Source organism: Hyla sarda, chromosome 1, assembly GCF_029499605.1.
Source record: "Hyla sarda isolate aHylSar1 chromosome 1, aHylSar1.hap1, whole genome shotgun sequence".
Classification (NCBI taxonomy): Eukaryota; Metazoa; Chordata; class Amphibia; order Anura; family Hylidae; genus Hyla; species Hyla sarda.
Window position 1 is genome coordinate 201638530 of NC_079189.1, and position 20660 is coordinate 201659189.

At 42.7% G+C, this 20660-nt stretch overlaps 1 protein-coding gene across 13 annotated transcripts in view; it reads right to left on the bottom strand.

The window, feature by feature from the left end:
• BMPR1B (bone morphogenetic protein receptor type 1B) overlaps positions 1 to 20660 on the bottom strand; it is a 473407-nt gene that overhangs the window by 141177 nt on the left and 311570 nt on the right. Inside the window, exon 1 of one of the 13 annotated variants that reach the window (XM_056567364.1) lies at positions 9757 to 9847. The exons of the other annotated variants lie outside the window; for them this stretch is intronic. The gene's annotated coding sequence lies outside the window, so the exon portion shown is untranslated. Of the gene's footprint in view, positions 1 to 9756; positions 9848 to 20660 lie in introns of those variants that run through there. 13 annotated transcript variants of the gene reach the window in all.

The following is a 20660-nucleotide window of genomic DNA, read 5'->3' on the forward strand; positions in this document are numbered from 1 at the left end:
ACACAGCCATTGAAATAAAAAAGTGACCATAGAAACTGACACTCATCTGACGCCTCATTGCAAGAACGGACGTTATCCTAACTGCATTCAAAGTTCTATTCACATGGAGGATGAGGGATTGTCACAGAAATTTCTATACAGATTACATTTATATGAATAGGACTTCCAGAACTCCATGAACATGCGTCAGTAACAACCCTGTTCCCATGTATGAAACAGATTTTTGGTCGCCAGAAATTTCAGCAGCAACCCTATCCTGTGTGAAGAAACTCTTCTTTGTTACATAGCTAAACAATTAGGCAGTCCAGATGTCCATCAGGAAATTGTTGAGATATTCAAAAAAATGATGATGTGTAGGTTGTTCCTGTTCTCTTCCCCCACTAACCCCTCGCCCACACACCGCACGGTGTATACTGCTGGTGGAAATCATTTTGCTTTGGGGAAAAGGGGCTGTGTACAAAGGAAGACATGACTGAAGAAGAAAAGCATATGCTATTCAGATGTTAGTCAAGGAAGAGTTAAAGGGGTACTTCGACCCTAGACATCTTATCCCCTATCCAAGGGTCCCCAGAGGCAGGACCCCCGAGATCTCAGCTGAGGCACCCCAGACATACGGTGCACGGAGCAAACTTCACTCTGTGCCGGATGACTGGAAATGCGGGGTGGAGGCCACGCCCCCTCAATGCAAGTCTGTGGGAGGGGGCGTGGCAGCCTCTGGCACTCCGGCGCTGCACCTGATGCTCTAAACGAACGTCGGGTGCAGCAGGAAGATCAAATTTGGATAGGCAATAAGATGTCTTGGGGCAGAGTATCCCTTTAAAGTATTGTCAGAGAAGCTGTTCAAGGGTGGGGTGGTGAGGGGTCGGGGAACTGTATTTAAAGCCCTTACATAAAGATTTAGAGTAACAGGAGATGTTTGGATGGATGGTACAGTGTGCAATATGCTATGACCTACAAGTAAATGAAGACATTTTAGATGTTTCCCAAATTCTAAGTCAAAGGAAAGTTGCAACATTCTGTATTTCACCATTGAAGCCTACTTTAGGTGGGGGGGGGGGGGGGGGGGCATGTGCCATAGGTGAAATAAGAAGTAAGCAGAGCTGGAAAACAGACAGCCTTTTAGAACACATCTGCATCAGTTATAGAAGTTGTTTGGAGACATTTTTGGAGTATAGGTAAATATAGAAGTGTGATTGAAAACAGCACAAAAGCCTTTCATCAGCATTTACTGTCATTTTCCTTATTAGAGGACCAGGGCCTGCGTTAGGGCATGGCAAACTGGGCAATTGCCCAGGGCCCCCGTCCTCCAGAGGGCCCTGGGCAATTTGATCACTTTTTATAAAAAATGTTAGGGTATTTCAAAATGACCAAAAACACGTGATTTTGGACTTTTTTTTTATTTTTTACGCATACGCCATTGACCGGTCAGTTTAATTAACATTATATTTTTATAGTTTGGACATTTACGCACGCAGTGATACCACATATGTTTATGTTTATTTTTGTTTACTTTTTTTTATTGGTAATTGCAACTTTTATTAGGGAAGGGGTTAAATGTAACTTTTATTAACTTCTTTTTTTTACCTTTTTTTTTTACACCATTTCTTCTTCTGATTGCATACACTGTTCACTGCTATGCCATGGCATAGATCAGTGTTATCGGCGCTCTGCTGATCCAGCCGATTTCACCGCGGCGGTCCCGAACAGCCCGACTGAGCTGCTTGGAATGGTTTTACTTTCACGTTAGATGCGGCAATTAACTTTGATCGCCATGTCTAAGGGGTTAATGCTGGGCATAACCGCAATTGGTGATGTACAACATTAGACACGGGTCCTGGCGCTGATAGCCGCCGGGACCACCCGGCTATGATATGGGGTCAGCCCGTGAGATTGCGTCATAGCAGGGGAGCTGCGTCCTTAAAAGGTTAACTCCTTAAGGACTCAGCCCATTTGGACCTTAAGGACTAAGACAATTTTATTTTTACGTTTTCGTTTTTTCCTCCTCCCCTTCAAAAAATCATAACTCTTTTATTTTTTCATCCACAGACTAGTGTGAGGGCTTGTTTTTTGCATGACCAATTGTCAATTGTAATGCCATCCCTCACTTTACCATAAAATGTATGGCGCAACCAAAAAACTACTATTTGTGTGGGGAAATTAAAAAGAAAACCGCAATTTTGCTAATTTTGGAAGGTTTTGTTTTCACGCCGTACAATTTATGGTAAAAATGACATGTGATTTTTTATTCTCTGGGTCAATACGATTAAAATGATACCCATGATTATACACTTTTCTATTTCTATTACTAAAAAAAATCGCAAACTTTTTAACCAAATTAGTACGTTTAAAATCCCCCTATTTTGAAGACCTATAACTTTTTCATTTTTCCGTATAAGCGGTGGTATGAGGGCTCATTTTTTGCGCCGTGATCTGTACTTTTTATTAATACCATATTTGCTTATACAAAACTTTTATTACATTTTTTATAAATGTTTTTGGAATAAAATGTTGTAAAAAAGTAGCTATTTTGGACTTTTCTTTTTATGTTCACGCCATTCACCGTACAGGATCATTTACATTTTATTTTAATATTTCGAATATTTACGCACGCGGGGATACCAAATATGTATATAAAATAATTTTTTTACACTTTTTGGGGGTAAAATAGGGAAAATGGGAAGATTTAAGCTTTTATTGGGGGAGGGGGTTTTTCAAATTTTTTTTTACTTTTTTTTTTTTACTTTTTTACTTTTATTTTTACACTCTTATAGTCCCCATAGGGGATTATTTATAGCAACCATTTGATTGCTAATGCTGTTCAGTGCTATGTATAGGACACAGTTATCGGTCTTCTTCTGCTCTGGTCTGTGGGAACACAGATCAGAGCAGAAGACTCCCGGAAGGCAGCGGAGCCAGGTGAGGGGACCTCCGTCTGCCGTTCAGGATGATCGGATCGCCGCAGCAGCGCTGCGGGCGATCCGATCGTCCTGTTTAGTGACCGCGATGCTGCAGATGCCGTGATCTGTATTGATCACGGCATCTGAGGGGTTAATGGCGGACATCCGCAGGATCGCGGGTGTCCGCCATTACTGGCAGGTCCCTGGCTGCAATCCACAGCCAGGACCTGCCGTGCATGATGGCGGCATCGCTCCGATGCCCGCGGTTATGCTCAGGACGTAAATGTACGTCCTGGTGCGTTAAGTACCACATCACCAGGACGTACATTTACGTCCTGCGTCGTTAAGGGGTTGCAACACTCTTGGCATGCTGCATCCTGAATTAACTAAATGTTACTGAATTGTTTGGCTTTTGGGGCCCGACTTTTAATTTTGCCAGGACCACATTAAGTCTAAAACCGTCCCTGTAGAGGGCACATGAAGAAGCATTTACCATTCCTATTTACATTCTAAGTCTGCCTTCTTTGCAAAAGGTACAATTGACCTATATAATTTACGAAATTGCCATTAGCACAAATAGGAACAAAGGTCTTTCTGAGAAGGAGTCTAATTGGTCCTGTTTGTGGTAATGAAGGCCTCAAAGGACAATAGCATGCTTATGTTTATTTGGGGATGGATGGATTACTTTGTTTTAACATATAAAGTACACAGAGCAAACCAAAGTATTACTCTACAAACTCCAAGTATTACTCTACTCTTCTTGCGAAATCTAATAGCATAGATATCAAAAGTAACTATTAAAGAAAATGTCATTGTCACGATTCGGCTGGCTGGAGGTGGATCCTCTGTGCCAGAGAGGGATTGGCGTGGACCATGTTGGTGGACCGGTTCTAAGTTGCTACTGGTATTCACCAGAGCCCGCCGGAAAGCGGGATGGTCTTGCAGCGGCGGTAGCAACCAGGTCGTATCCACCAGCAACGGCTCAACCTCTCTGACTGCTGAAGATAGGCGCGGTACAAGGGAGTAGACAAGAGCAAGGTCGGATGTAGCAGAAGGTCAGGGCAGGCAGCAAGGATCATAGTCAGGGGCAACGGCAGGAGGTCTGGAACACAGGCTAGGAACACACAAGGAAACGCTTTCACTGGCACAATGGCAACAAGATCCGGCGAGGGAGTGCAGGGGAAGTGAGGTATAAGTAGGGAGTGCACAGGTGAACACACTGATTAAGCCTGCTGCGCCAATCAGTGGCGCAGTGGACCTTTAAATTGCAGAGACCCGGCGCGCGCGCGCCCTAAGGAGCGGGGCCGCGCGCGCCGGGACAAGACAGACGGGGAACGAGTCAGGTACGGGAGCCGGGATGCGCATCGCGAGCGGGCGCCTCCCGCATCGCGAATCGCATCCCGGCTGAGAGGGATGTTGCAGCGCACCCGGTCAGCAGGTCTGACCGGGGCGCTGCAAATGCGAGGATGCTGCGAGCGCTCCGGGGAGGAGCGGGGACCCGGAGCGCTCGGCGTAACAGTCATGTGACACAACTCATTTTCATTAGTATATATAACAGGTACATGGAATTTGAGGACATTCCCTACATATTTACACCTAACATTATGGTCCAAGCTATTTAATGGCATTTGCTATAATTAAGGACCATTTCTGATACACACTAGCCATCACATATCATATTAAATGGATTTTGATGATCTGTCAGAATATTCCTGTTTATATATGCTGATGGAATTCTGGGAAGGTGGCTCGATTTTTAACTCTGTTTATTCACTCAGAATAACCATTTACACACTTAGTGGGGGTCATTTACTAAAGTGATCCCAACTGTATTTTCTTTATTTTTTCTTTTCATTTTACTCAGAAAAAACAAAAAGGGGGTATGGCCATCTGGGAAAGGGGTTGTGGTCATCAAAAAAAGGTGTATTTACTACCGTTTACTAACATTTCCACTTTTAACCCCTTAAGAACTTAGGGTTTTTCTGTTTTTGCACTTTTGTTATTCCTCCTCACCTTCTAAAAGTCATAACACTTTCAGTTTTCCACCTACAGACCTATATGAGGGCTTGTTTTATGAAAAAAATTATTATAATTTGAGGGACAAAATTGAAAACAAAACACCATTTTGTAATTATTTGCGGCTTCTGTTTCTACGCAGTGCAATTTTTGGTAAAAATGACCATACAATTACAAGGATACCTAAGTTATATAGGTTTTATTTTATTTTACTACTTAAAAAAAATTATAACTACATGCACCAAAATTTGTATGTTTAAAATTGTCATGTTCTGACCCCTATAATTTTTTTTTCCATATAAAGGGATGTATGAGGGCTCATACCTGCACCGTGCTCTGTAGTTTTTATCGGTACCATTTCTGATTTAATGGGACTTTTTGATCGCTTTGTTTATGTTTATTTTTGTTTACATATTTATTTATTTTTCATGGGAAAAGGGGGGGGTGATTCAAACTTTTATTATGCAAGGGGATAATTCACATTTATTAACTTTTTTTTAACACCATTTTTAAGTCCCCCAAAGGGGACTATAACATGCAGTCCTTGGACTGCATACACTGTTCAATTATATGCCATAGCATTGATCAGTGTTATCTGTGCTTAATTCCTCCAGGCTGCTGAGGCTGCCTGGAGCATCAAGGAAGAAATCGGACATCTACTCCCGTTCTTCGGTCGGCAGCGACGCCCCCTCCGCTTGAGTGATGGGACGCGTCATCACTCTACTCCGTCCGTTCAGTGAGCGGAACAATGACGCGGCCCATCAATCAAGCGGAGGGGGCGTCGCTGCCGGCCGAAGAACAGGAGTAGATGAGAAGAGCTCCTCGCCCAGGTGACTACTTACGGCGGCAGCAGTGACTAGTTTATAACTTCATATCTCCACCATCCCTGGGGGCAGGAGCATCCCCCGGGAATGGTGAAAATAAAGATTTTACCCTATATAACGCTTTGACAAGCGTTATTTAGGGTAAAATCTGATGATTGGTTCCCTTTAAGGTGATAATAATATTAGTAAGTAACATGGAAATCTCAAGATTCTCCAAATCTCACTCTTAATGAGCATCTATGAGATGAGCCAGAAAAAAAAGTCTGGTCCGTGACCTTACTATTTACAGGATCTAAAGGATCTTTTCCTACAGTCTTGGTACCAGATACCAGAGGAAATTTTCAGAAATCTTGTGAAATCTATGCATGGTCAGAACTGTTTGGTGGCACAAGGGGGACCTACACAATATTTAATGTTACTTTTTGTTAATTTTTATGTTATATTTTAATATCATGGTTGATTGGTGTATTGTTTTGAGTTTCATGGTTGATGTGATAATGTGAATCTAAGATTGTCATTAATGCAAGAGATATGTTAGTACTTTAAACCTTAAAGGGGTACTCCGCTGCTCAGCATTCGGAAAAAAATGTTCTGAACACTTAGAGCCGGCATCGGGGGATCGTAATGTCACGGCCCTGTCCCCTTGTGACATCACGGCCCAGCCCCTTAATGTAAGTCTATGGGAGGGGGCGTGATGGATCCTAAGTGTTTGGAACACTTTGTTCCGATTGCTGAGCAGCGGAGTTCCCCTTTAAAATAAACCTTTAAGATTGACATGGATATCTACTTTAATGATATTTTATTGAAGATTATAACAGTATTGTCCATGTAACCAACCTTATTAGCAGTAAAGAGAAGCACATAGCTTTAACAATGGTTCTCAGGTTTGTCTCTTCAAGACACCCTATCTATATGTCTATAGGACAGACATCATAGCAGAGGAGTTACTATTGTCAACATTTTCCCTCTACGTGTCTGTGGGGAGGTGCGACCCATAGACTGGTTTGAGTGGCGTTGGGGCCGCTCTGCCAGTGGGTCGTTCCCTCCGTGGGCACTGGTGTCGCGGCGGTGGTGGTCGCCACCCAGTGCTACGCCATTTTATGCTAGGGACGTTAGGGACCCACTCTAAATAGGTGGCCTTGACGTGGCGAGTGGGCTTGTACTTTTTGATGAAAAATGTATACTAACAACCTGTTAGTTTTTGATATTGTGCTGAGAAGCAATCAGATCATTATACAAGATTGTAGATGTGCGACCATGCCTCTTTCTTCTACCCGAATTCTCCCTCTGTGAGCTTTATTGGAAAGACACTTAGCAATAGCAGCATTTTAAATCATTTAAAGGACTAAATGTAATACTATATTTACCAGGTAATGGCCATTTGATTAACCTTTCCACTGTTGAAAACAAGGTAATAAGACAAACCTAAGAAAACATCATCCTCCAGGGAAAGGAGATAAAAACATGGATAGTTGTAATTATGCCATAATAGGAGGCTCCTTTTGATATCTGCTACGGGGACCACTTGCATCTATGTACTCCATGGCCTAATAGACTAGATAAAATACTTGTCAATTCTGATTTCATTAGATAGTAATGAAGGACTCAATTTTATGCTGGGCATCAAACATAGAGATGGGTAAAAAATAAAGTGTCACTAAGGTTCTTTTCAAGTAACATCAGAGCTATACAACTGAAGTATGCATCGGAGGACAATTCCCAGACAATTGTAACAGAAGGAAAAGCATAGTAACTTTATTATCCAATATGGCAATCCCATTAAACGACAATTCAGATACTGAAAAATGTATAAGCATAATGTCCTTCACGCATTCCATACAAAACAATACACTTAGGCTGAGTTCACACTGCGGAATCTCTAGACGCAATTTCTGCTGGAGATTCTGCAGGAGGAACAAGGACTGTGCAGACTGCACTGCTGTCCCCATAGATGACAATGCATTTCTGAGAGATCCGGAGATTCCATAGTGTGAACTCAGCCTTACAATCACATATATACACACACAGTATTTAAAAACAAACACACTGCACTGGGATAAGAATAATGACTGAACTTATACATTTGAGCATTGATCACATGATATATCTACTCAAATGGTAATACAGTGGTCCCTCAAGTTACAATATTAATTGGTTCCAGGACGATCATTGTATGTTGAAACCATTGTATGTTGAGACCAGAACTCCATGGAAACCTAGTAATTGGTTCTAAAGGCACCAAAATGTCATTCAAAATAGGAAAAAGTGAGAATTAAAGAAAAATAAGTGCATAACTAATATAGATAAAGCAAGTCCTTACATATAAAAGTAAGAAAGATCTGCTGGGAGCTGTAAATCACTGTCTATGTCAGTGTTTCCGAAGCAGGTAGCCTCCAGCTGTTGCAAAACTACAACTCCCAGCATGCCCGGACAGCCAAACCCTGCTTGGGAAACACTGGTCTATGTAGAGGACAGGAGCTTCTTCGGGGTCCTGTACAGTACACACAATGTCCTAAAAAAGTAACATGGAGTCGCCCTCACTGGTGTCCAAAGGAGCAGGTAACCCTGGTACAGGTAAAGAGTACAGAACATGTAATACCTCCCTGTACTGTAGGGGGCGCTATCAGACACCATTCAGTGCATGCACTTCAGTAATACAGGGGTTTTACCAGCGAATGCCCATTCTGATTGGTCGGTTCTTCCAGCCATTGACACGTTTCACAGATCCGGACTGTCCGTAGCATTGTATGTTGAGTCTGGTTTCAACTTACGATGGTCCAGAAAAGACCATTGTATGTTGAAACTATTGTGGATCCATAAGTTTTAGCCACCCTTCAAACACTTTTAATAGTAAAACCTGTCCAGAACAAACTAAAAGTGGTCTTATACAGTGGCTAGAGATGAGCAAACTTACAGTAAATTCGATTCGTCACGAACTTCTCGGCTCGGCAGTTGATGACTTTTCCTGCATAAATTAGTTCAGCTTTCAGGTGCTCCGGTGGGCTGGAAAAGGTGGATACAGTCCTAGGAGACTCTTTCCTAGGACTGTATCCACCTTTTCCAGCCCACCGGAGCACCTGAAAGCTGAACTAATTTACGCAGGATAAGTCATCAACTGCCGAGCCGAGAAGTTTGTGACGAATCAAATTTACTGTAAGTTCGCTCATCTCTAACAGTGGCATACACTGCCCCTTGACCACAATGTTAACAAGTATATTGTGCAACTTTTTTAGGAGGCCATATGCAACCTATGGCTTTGTTTTGCATTTGTCAAAGATGACACAAAGTATAATGTGAACATAAGCTAAAAGTGACAAAACCATAACTATGCGCTACTGTCATATTTCCTGTATGACCAGTATTATTTCATCACTCTTGCAAAATATCAAGGTAAATTAAGGTCACCTGCCATTATAGCAGACACGGTTGAATGAATTTGGCCAATTCATAATAGACATATAGTTGGATCCATAACACCAGGTAAAAGAAAATATATTCTTTTCTGTTGTAACAGTCTTGTTCACCTGTCCAAAGTTACAGGACACAGCTGTTTCACGATTCCGTTTTGTATGCTTTTTTTTCTGGGTAAAGGAGCTGTTTATGATAATCTTGTGAAATCCTTCCTAACACTCTTTATTCACACAGGATTTCCTCAGTCTTCAAGGGTGTCATTTGGATTGGTTTATTTAAACAATATCTTCATACAAAGAAAGCAGAACAAATCATAGGAATGAGTGACACAGCGCAGAGAAAACAAAGTCAAACTCTGTGTGTGAAAGTAAAACAAACAGATACTCAACGGCTTTTTTCTATAGATGCATCAGGGTACAGCAGTGCTAAAATACCCTGCAGCCAGGGCTAACAGAAGTATTTCTTAATATGGATTACTGTGGCTGCCAATGTTGGCTGAAGGCAAAAGGGAGTAGACAGGGCCATGACAGGGACACCAGGTTTGGCGATATCTAGAAACAGGATTCCAAAGCACTTGCTCTGTACCCCTTGGCTAGTGTCATTCTCACCTGTAACAAGTCCTTGGGATGTGCATGCAGTTGAAATATGAAAGTGCAAAGAACTGCTGGCTCTTTGCTCCACTGCTTGCTCTGTAGGCTGCCTTAGGCCTGCAGCCTACAGAAGGACCTCTGCGCTCTGCCACCGGCTCAGACGCATGCTCGATGACATCATTCATTGTGTGTGCACCTGCAGTACAGCAGAGCAGGAAGAGAAGAACTATCATGTCACTAGGGAGGGAGTGGAGGGAAGGTGAGTATGTAGTTGTTAATTTTCTGTGCCTGCCTGTGCTGGAACCTGTTTACAGTGGCAGGTACTTATCTAGAATGGGAGGCTCTATCTACATCCAGGGGCACCTATCTACACTGGGGACAATATACAATTACTGGGGATTGATTATCTAAATAATAGGGACAATTATCTAACTACTGGGAAGATCAAGCTACCTACTGGGGTAACTTCCTATTGAGGGTACCTATCTACGTAATAGGTACAGGTACCTACCTATTGGGGGTATCTGTCTACCTAATGGAGAAGACTACTTACTTTCCCTGGTATTGATTGCTAATGTTGGTCTTGACACGCTGGTTTTTGTTCAGTTACAGTAAGATGGTATTACTCGGTCACTATGTAGTGGTAATATGTGGTCATTTTGTGGTGTTTTTATTTGGCCCTTGGTCTTCGCATACTGAATTTGATCAGTAAGAGTATGGTGATATTGGTATTTGGTATTCTGGTATTATTTAGTAGTGTTGCTCGCGAATATTCGCAATTCGAATATTATTCGCGAATATCGCATATTCGCGAATTCGCGAATTTCGCGAATATAGCGCTATATATTCGTAATTACGAATATTCGTTTTTTTTTTTGTTTTTTTTTTTCTTCACAGTACACATCACAGTGATCATCCCTCTCTGCTTCCAGCTTGTGTGGTGTAAAGAAGGCTGTAATACTACTGTGTGAGACTGGCTCGCGAAAAAATTTGCATATGCGAAAATTCGCATATGCTAATTTTCGTATATGCGAATTTTCACGTATGCTAATTTGTAATATGTTAATATTTACATATGTTAATTTTTGCATACGCGAAAATAAAACGAGAATATAACGAATATGCGAATATACGCGAATATATGACGAATATTCGTCCATATATTCGCGAATATTCGCGAATTCGAATATGGCCTATGCCGCTCAACACTATTATTTAGTAGCTGTAGAAACATTATTTTGAGGTATACTGTATTATGACACATACAATTTCCTTATAGCTATAAACCAACTGAAGGTAATAGAAATGAAGCACTCACCAGGTCTTGACACGAATCGCCAGCTCTTTATTTCATTTTCAGCTTACAGCGATCCTGTGGATACAGGGAGAGCGGACAGGTGGAGCAAAGGGATGGGCGACGGTCCGTTATCGCGCTTGCGCAAGCGCAAAAACGGACCGTCGCCCATCCCTTTCCCCCACCTTGCTCCACCTTTCCGCTCTCCCTGTATCCACAGGATCGCTGTAAGCTGAAAATGAAATAAAGAGCTGGCGATTCGTATCCAGACCTGGTGAGTGCTTCATTTCTTTTACATCCAGTTGGTTTGCATCTTGAACTTTTACATGTGAGCATCGAGATGGTAATTGTGCCGGAATAGCCTAGCGGAACATTTTCATTAAGTGGTGTTGCAGTGCCGGGCACACTCAATATTGGACTGTTCCTTATAGCTATGTTGTCTATCCAAAAGTTAAAGGGGGTACTCTGGTGGAAAACTTTTTTTTTTTTAATCAACTGGTGCCAGAAGGTTAAACAGATTTGTAAATTACTTCTATTAAAAAGTATTAATCCTTCCAGTATTTATTAGCGGCTGTATACTACAGAAGAAATTCTTTTCTTTTTGGATTTCTTTTCTGTCAGGACCACAGTGCTCTCTGCTGACACCTCTGTCCATTTTAGTAACTTTCCAGAGCAGGATATGTTTGCTATGGGGATTTTCTCCTGCTCTGGACAGTTCCTAAAATGGACAGAGGCATCAGCAGAGAGCACTGTGGTCATGACAGAAAAGAAATCCAAAAAGAAAAGAATTTCCTCTGTAGTATACAGCTGCAAATAAGTACTGGAAGGATTAAGAATTTTTACTAGAAGTAATTTACAAATCTGTTTAACTTTCTGGCATCAGTTGATTTAAAAAATAAAAAAAAAGTTTTCCACCAGAGTACCCCCTAAATGAAAGCAGTGACTGCCTATATATTCTTCAGAAGTAGTATGAAAAACATGACCAATAATATTTAAACTACATATAAAAGGAGTTTTCTCAGGGCACTGGTAAGAAACAAAACCATGATATTGGCAAAGACAAAAATATCTGGATGTTGAACCTCCCTGCTGGAGTTCCCCTTAAATAACCTCTTTTCAGCTGCCCTGTTTGGCAAACAAGGACATCTAAAAACAGACATGGCTCTATTAGAAGCAAATGATGGCAAATGTTGCTGTGTAGTCAGGGATTGTATGAAGAGCTAGCTGATTTATTTCTTCTTAAAGGCCGCAGGCTAATGTGATCAGGATAGTTAAATAGTATTACACTCTCCTAATGAACTTGCTTCCCTTTCTTATTTACCAACATGACTTAATGAATAGTATTACAACAAGCGGAAAGATTTCCTAATGATTCCCGAAAATTGCAACTAAACTTCTGCCTCATTATTTCTCTAATGTTCTCCTAAAACTTTCTATTTAGTACGTGGTGTGTGATTATATTATCTGCTTTCATTGTACCAGTTGTTATGATGCTACAAATTCCTACTATTATTTACATTCTATTTATATATCACTGGGAAAGTAATTCTATAAAAATTCATGACTCTTCTCAAATAACATTCAGAGATATGAATGACAATATTCTATAAAAAGCTTTAATAAGGTTGTGCGATGCAAGTATGGAACGATAACATTGGGCTGCATGTCATGTGGATCAGGGCCATGGGACAGAGTAGGTTTTTAGAGGCTTTTAACTCCCAACATTACTTTCCACTAAGCTTTCTCTAGCCCACCACTCCACTTCCTCCGCTACTACCGAACTATACTCACACTTACCTATGCATATAATTGATGCTGTATCTGAGCAGCTATATGTGAAAAGTACTCAATATTCCATATTGTTTTATGCTTTCTCTCGTCTGAGTGGGCCTTCTTAATGGCTTGAAAAAGACCTCATTGAGTAGGTTGAAAAGTCGCTTTTCACTTTGGGTGAATAAAACCTTTTTTAATTGGATTGCTGGAGTGCCGCCTTGTTCTTTTGGAATTGTATATAAATATATATATATATATATATATATATATATATATATATATATATATATATAACACAGAGAGAGGAAAGGGAACCGGCACTGTAGACATGACTTATAGTCACAGGTGGGTGCTCAGCCTCAAATAGGTCTAAACTCCAGAACCTTCATCCGACCATAATCAAAAGAAGGGAAGTGGCACTCCAAATCCAAGTAGAAAAATGGTGTCTTTATTCACCCATCAAGATAAGTGCCCGGGGGTCGGGCAACTAGTTACTATCACTACTATCTTGATGGGTGAATAAAGACACCATTTTTCTACTTGGATTTGGAGTGCAGTTTCCCTTCTTTTGATTATATATATATATATATATATATATATATATATATATATATATATATCCAACAATACAGCAGCACACCGGATTAGATGAAAGTGTGTCAGGCTTTATTCATCAGATGCCACAACGTTTCAAAACTATGTGACATCTGATGAATAAAGCCTGACACACTTTCATCTAATCCGGTGTGCTGCTGTATTGTTGGATTGGTTATCTGTCGGGGCCCCTGACCCAGGCCCGACCAGCTTGCACCCACAAATACCTATTGGGAGTGCGGTCCTTTTCGGGAATACTATATATATATATGTGTGTATATTGTCTAGAACTCTTGAATGTAACTGAAATACAACCATGAAAAGAACCATATAAGATTCTATATACGTTCTGACATGGGGAACAGACTTTGAAACTGAAGTATGTATGAGATGTTGTCCTTATGTATGAAGTATATAGTATGTGCAGTTATTGACACACTTCTACTTTATTAGATTCAGCTGAATTAAGACAATTCATATACTTGAACCTCGGAAACACATGGAAGGGGAATACACACCATAAAAACGAAAACGCCATACTTGATATTGAAGGACCAGACATTGTGTTGGGTCACTAGGTATATCCAATCCCTATTTAGCTGCCTCCCGGAATACTTTTGTTTTGCCAGATGTGTGCAACCTATGAAAGAGAAATGCAGGACAGCTGCCCACAGAACATCCCTAATCCTGGAAACTCCTTCCTGCTAAGGGGTTGTTAGTTTCACAGAATGCTAAGTATGTCAGTCAAGTACAAAGGGGTCTTTTAAACTGGAAGCTCCTTTAAGCCGGATGCAGGAAAAATAAAACACATTCAACTTAAAGATGACATGCATCCCTTCCTTTTTATCATATCACATATGGTTGATATTACATGAAGCCTGACACACCAATTGTTTGGGGGAAAAACCGTAACACAGTATTGGAAAAATACTATATATATATATATATATATATATATATATATATATATATATATATAGTATTTTTCCAATACTGTGTTACTGTTTTTTGTATATACACATACGCACACGCATTCATATATGCTATTGCTATTCTTAGCACACACATACTTAGTTACTGACTCCCTTGTGCAGAGGTGGAATACACTAACTAAACTGCATAGGTCACTGTTGTTGACAGCTAAGAATTTAGAATATTTTGGAGTGAGTTCTACACCTGGTGTTAATAAAACAACATAATCTCCATCTTCTCCAACACTAAACAAGTCAGAATGTTAAATATGCCACCTTTACATACTTAACTTTGATAGTTTTACCATCCTCTTTTCAGACCAATATGATATCTATTTTAAATAGGTTATTTAAATTAATATTAGAAGAATTAAACCTTTTTTGTTTAACTGTAGCATTCCAAATATATTGTGTTTTTATAGAAAACTTTTCTCTATTCACTTCTATAAGGACAAACATAATAAGAAAAAGGACATGTAAAAACATTGTAATCGGGTAGGTAATGCAAACATTTTTAATAGGTACTTTTTCATATAAGCAATGATCTATTTGATAAACAGTATCACTTGTAAATGGTAAGAATAACAGCCTCCATACATCAAGTAAGTGCATTTACATGACACAATAGAACAAGATAGATTTCCAGTTTTAGATGTTATTCTAAGATTGCAACTTATTACCTATCAAGAGGATAGTATCTTATTGGTGTGGCCCACCTGCTAGAACCATTTCTATTTACGAGAACAGGGGTCACTTGTCACACACTTAAATGGAATGGCGGTCAACCATGTGTACTGCCACTCCATTCACTCACAATGGGACTGCCAAGGATCCCCTCCATTAAACTTCACTTAGCCAAGAAAAAATTCTGCAGACAAATAATACAGCTCTTCTGTATTCTTTAGCAGGATGCCTTCGAAGTCCAAAGCTATCCTGGACTGCTTGAATTGGCCTTTACACTATTATTTTTGGTTACAATTTGACTTCCTTGTTTAACACATTGAGTAGTGCTTCCTTTTACCTCTCCCTTTGGGACCATCTTAACAATTTATTAATGGGCACTAACATCTGGTCAACCTAATCGGAATATGTATTACTTAGAAATCAAGGAATAATTGAAGCATTGTGATCCAAAAAACACTAATCTTTGGTCACCACATTCTCTTAATAAGCAGTGTAGAAGAAAGCAGAGAGCTTTGTACGTACTCATGGGAAATTAAATAAGTAGATACTAAGTCCAGTGTGGCAAGGTTACTACTTGGGGAATCATCATGGCTACAGGCCAAAACGGTGTGAGTTTTGTAAATTCTATAAATTGGAAAGCAACCCTGGTACAAGGGTTAATGTATTCTCCATCCTGGCAAAACCACTTTAAATACAACTGACAATTCATTTTAACTCGATATCCCACACAAACCCTCAATTCGTATTTTAAGTTATGGGACATTTAGACCATGTGCCAAAAGGAGTCACAGCTATTTTGTTAAAGGGAACCAACTATGATATTTTACCATATGTGGTCCCTTAAGTAGTCCCCTGGGCAAGGAGCTATACTTACCAAGTCCTGTCTTCTCGGCTGTAATCATGCCCCCTCAGCATGACTGACAGTCCATGGCTGTCAATCAAGCTGAAGGGGCATGGTTACAGCCGAGAAGACAGAACTAAATAAGTATAGCTCTCCAACTAGGGGACTACTTACAGGGCTGGCAGGGAAGATTTTTAAATTTCATATCCTCACCATCCCTGCAGGCAAGAACGTCCCCGGGATGGTGAGGAGGAAGATTTGACCACATATAACATGTTGCCACACAAATAATTGCACCAAAACCTTTTGTCATTTGTTGCATTATTGTTCTACTGTAAGTGACTTATTGAAATCCTGCTAACATGACTGGATGTCTTGGCTGGATGGACAGATCTAACTGGCTCCAGAAAGATAAACAGATTTGTAAATTACTTCTATTAAAAAATCTTAATCCTTTCAGTACTTATGAGCTTCTGAAGTTAAGGTTGTTCTTTTCTGTCTAAGTGCTCTCTGATGACACGTTGTCACGATTCGGCTGGCAGGAGGTGGATCCTCTGTGCCAGAGAGGGATTGGCGTGGACCGTGCTAGTGGACCGGTTCTAAGCTGCTACTGGTTTTCACCAGAGCCCGCCGCAAAGCGGGATGGTCTTGCAGCGGCGGTAGCAACCAGGTCGTATCCACTAGCAACGGCTCACCCTCTCTGACTGCTGAAGATAGGCGCGGTACAAGGGAGTAGACAAGAGCAAGGTCGGACGTAGCAGAAGGTCGGGGCAGGCAGCAAGGATCGTAGTCAGGGGCAACGGCAGGAGGTCTGGAACACAGGCTAGGAACACACAGGGAAACGCTTTCACTGGCACAATGGCAACAAGATCCGGCAAGCAAGGGAAGGGGAAGTGAGGTTATAAAGGGAAGTGCACAGGTGAATACACTAATTAAGCCAACTGCACCAATCAGTGGCGCAGTGGCCCTTTAAATCGTAGAGACCCGGCGCGCGCGCGCCCTAAGGAGCGGGGCCGCGCGCGCCGGGACAGGACCGACGGAGAGCGAGTCAGGTACGGGAGCCGGGGTGCGCATCGCGAGCGGGCGCCACCCGCATCGCGAATCGCATCCCGGCTGGGAGAGGTATCGCAGCGCACCCGGTCAGCAGGTCTGACCGGGGCGCTGCGATTGCAAGGATGTTGCGAGCGCTCCGGGGAGGAGCGGGGACCCGGAGCGCTCGGCGTAACAGTACCCCCCCCTTGGGTCTCCCCCTCTTCTTGGAGCCTGAGAACCTGAGGACCAGACTTTTGTCTAGGATGTTGTCCTCAGGTTCCCAGGATCTCTCTTCAGGACCACAGCCCTCCCAATCTACCAAAAAAAATCTTTTTCCTCTGACCGTCTTGGAGGCCAGTATCTCCTTTACGGAGAAGATGTCAGAAGAACCGGAAACAGGAGTGGGAGAAACAAGTTTGGGAGAGAAACGGTTGATGATGAGTGGTTTAAGGAGAGAGACATGGAAGGCATTGGGAATACGAAGAGAAGGAGGAAGAAGGAGTTTGTAAGAGACAGGATTAATCTGGCACAAGACTTTGAAAGGACCAAGATAGCGTGGCCCTAGTTTGTAACTGGGGACACGAAAGCGGACATATTTAGCGGAGAGCCATACCTTGTCTCCGGGAGCAAAAATGGGGGGGGGTTCTTCTTTTCCTATCGGCAAACCTTTTCATGCGGGATGAAGCCTGTAAAAGAGAATTTTGGGTCTCTTTCCATATGGTGGAAAGATCACGAGTCACTTCATCCACAGCGGGCAAACCAGAGGGCAAGGGAGTAGGGAGGGGGGGAAGAGGGTGACGGCCGTACACCACGAAAAATGGGGACTTAGCAGAAGATTCAGAGACTCTGAAGTTGTATGAGAATTCGGCCCATGGTAGAAGATCTGCCCAGTCATCCTGGCGGGAGGAAACAAAATGCCGTAAATAGTCACCCAGGACCTGGTTAATTCTTTCTACTTGCCCATTGGATTGGGGATGATAAGAAGAAGAGAAGTTTAATTTAATCTTGAGCTGTTTACAGAGGGCCCTCCAGAATTTAGAGACGAATTGGACGCCTCTATCCGAGACGATCTGCGTGGGCAAACCGTGAAGACAAAAAATGTGTACAAAAAATTGTTTTGCCAACTGAGGCGCTGAAGGAAGACCAGGAAGAGGAATAAAATGTGCCATCTTGGAAAATCGATCAACGACCACCCAAACAACAGTGTTGCCACGGGATGGGGGTAAGTCTGTAATAAAGTCCATACCAATCAGTGACCAAGGCTGTTCGGGGACAGGCAGAGGATGAAGGAGACCAGCAGGCTTCTGGCGAGGAGTCTTGTCCCGGGCACAGACAGTACAGGCACGCACAAAATCAACAACATCCGTCTCCAGAGTCGGCCACCAATAGAAACGAGAGATGAGTTGCAAGGACTTTTTGATGCCCGCATGGCCTGCGAGGTGGGAGGAGTGACCCCATCTGAGAATCCCGAGACGTTGGCGTGAAGAAACGAAGGTCTTCCCTGGAGGAGTTTGCCTGATGGAGGCTGGAGAAGTGGAGATCAGACAGTCAGGAGGAATGATGTGTTGCGGAGAGACCTCTACTTCCGAGGCATCCGAGGAACGAGAGAGGGCATCGGCCCTAATGTTCTTGTCGGCAGGGCGAAAATGAATTTCAAAGTTAAAACGGGCAAAGAACAACGACCACCTGGCCTGGCGAGGGTTCAGCCGTTGGGCAGACTGGAGATAGGAGAGATTCTTGTGATCAGTGTAAATGATAACTGGAAATTTTGATCCCTCCAGCAGATGCCTCCATTCCTCAAGTGCCAATTTAATGGCCAGTAGTTCTCGATCCCCGATGGAGTAGTTTCTCTGCGCCGGAGAGAAGGTCCTAGAAAAAACCCCACAAGTAACAGCATGCCCGGAAGAATTTTTTTGTAGAAGGACCGCTCCAGCTCCCACTGAGGAGGCATCTACCTCCAATAGGAAGGGTTTAGATGGGTCAGGTCTGGAGAGCACGGGAGCAGAAGAAAAGGCAGACTTGAGCCGTTTAAATGCGTCTTCCGCTTGGGGAGACCAGGACTTGGGATTGGCATTTTTCTTGGTTAAAGCCACGATAGGAGCCACAATGGTGGAAAAGTGTGGAATAAATTGTCTGTAATAATTGGCGAACCCCAAAAAACGTTGGATAGCACGGAGTCCGGAGGGGCGTGGCCAATCTAAGACGGCAGAGAGTTTATCCGGGTCCATTTGTAATCCCTGGCCAGAGACCAAGTATCCTAGGAAAGGAAGAGATTGACATTCAAACAGACATTTCTCCATTTTGGCATAAAGTTGATTGTCTTGAAGTCTCTGAAGAACCATGCGGACATGCTGGCGTGTTCTTCTAAGTTGGCAGAAAAAATCAGAATATCGTCCAGATACACAACAACACAGGAATATAAGAGATCACGAAACATTTCATTAACAAAGTCTTGGAAGACGGCAGGGGCGTTGCACAGGCCAAAGGGCATGACCAGATACTCAAAGTGTCCATCTCTGGTGTTAAATGCAGTCTTCCATTCGTCCCCCTCCCTGATGCGGATGAGATTATAAGCACCTCTTAAGTCCAGTTTGGTAAAGATGTGGGCACCTTGAAGGCGATCAAAGAGTTCTGAGATAAGAGGTAGGGGGTAGCGGTTTTTTACCGTGATTTTATTAAGTCCGCGGTAATCAATGCAAGGACGTAGAGAGCCATCTTTTTTGGACACAAAAAAAAATCCAGCTCCGGCAGGAGAGGAGGATTTGTGGATAAACCCCTTTTTTAAATTTTCCTGGATGTATTCAGACATAGCAAGAGTCTCTGGAGCGGACAGAGGATAAATTCTGCCCCGGGGTGGAGTAGTGCCCGGGAGGAGGTCAATAGGACAGTCATAAGGCCTGTGAGGAGGTAGAGTCTCAGCTTGTTTTTTGCAAAACACATCAGCAAAGTCCATATAGGCCTTAGGGAGACCGGTTACAGGGGGAACCACAGGGTCACGGCAGGGAGTACTGGGAACCGGTTTAAGACAGTCCTTGAAACAAGAAGTACCCCAGCTCTTGATTTCTCCTGTGGACCAATCAAGGGTTGGGGAATGGCGTTGAAGCCACGGTAATCCAAGGAGAATTTCGGAAGTGCAATTGGAGAGGACCGATGCACATTAGGAGAGGTTCCGTGCGGTAACGCACGGTACAGTCCAATCTTTCATTGTTAACACAATTGATGTAGAGGGGTCTGGCGAGACTGGTCACCGGGATGTTGAACCTGTTGATGAGAGAGGCCAAAATAAAATTTCCTGCAGATCCAGAATCCAAGAAGGCCATAGTAGAGAAGGAGAAGGTGGAGGAAGATATCCGCACAGGCACAGTAAGGCGTGGAGAAGCAGAGTTGACATCAAGACCTGTCTCACCTTTGTGCGGAGTCAGCGTACGTCTTTCCAGGCGGGGAGGACGGATAGGACAATCCTTCAGGAAGTGTTCGGTACCGGCACAGTACAGGCACAGATTCTCCATGCGGCGTCGTGTCCTCTCTTGAGGTGTCAAGCGAGACCGGTCAACTTGCATAGCCTCCACGGCGGGAGGCACAGGAACGGATTGCAGAGGACCAGAGGAGAGAGGAGCCGGGGAGAAAAAACGCCTCGTGCGAACAAAGTCCATATCCTGGCGGAGCTCCTGACGCCTTTCGGAAAAACGCATGTCAATGCGAGTGGCTAGATGAATAAGTTCATGCAAGTTAG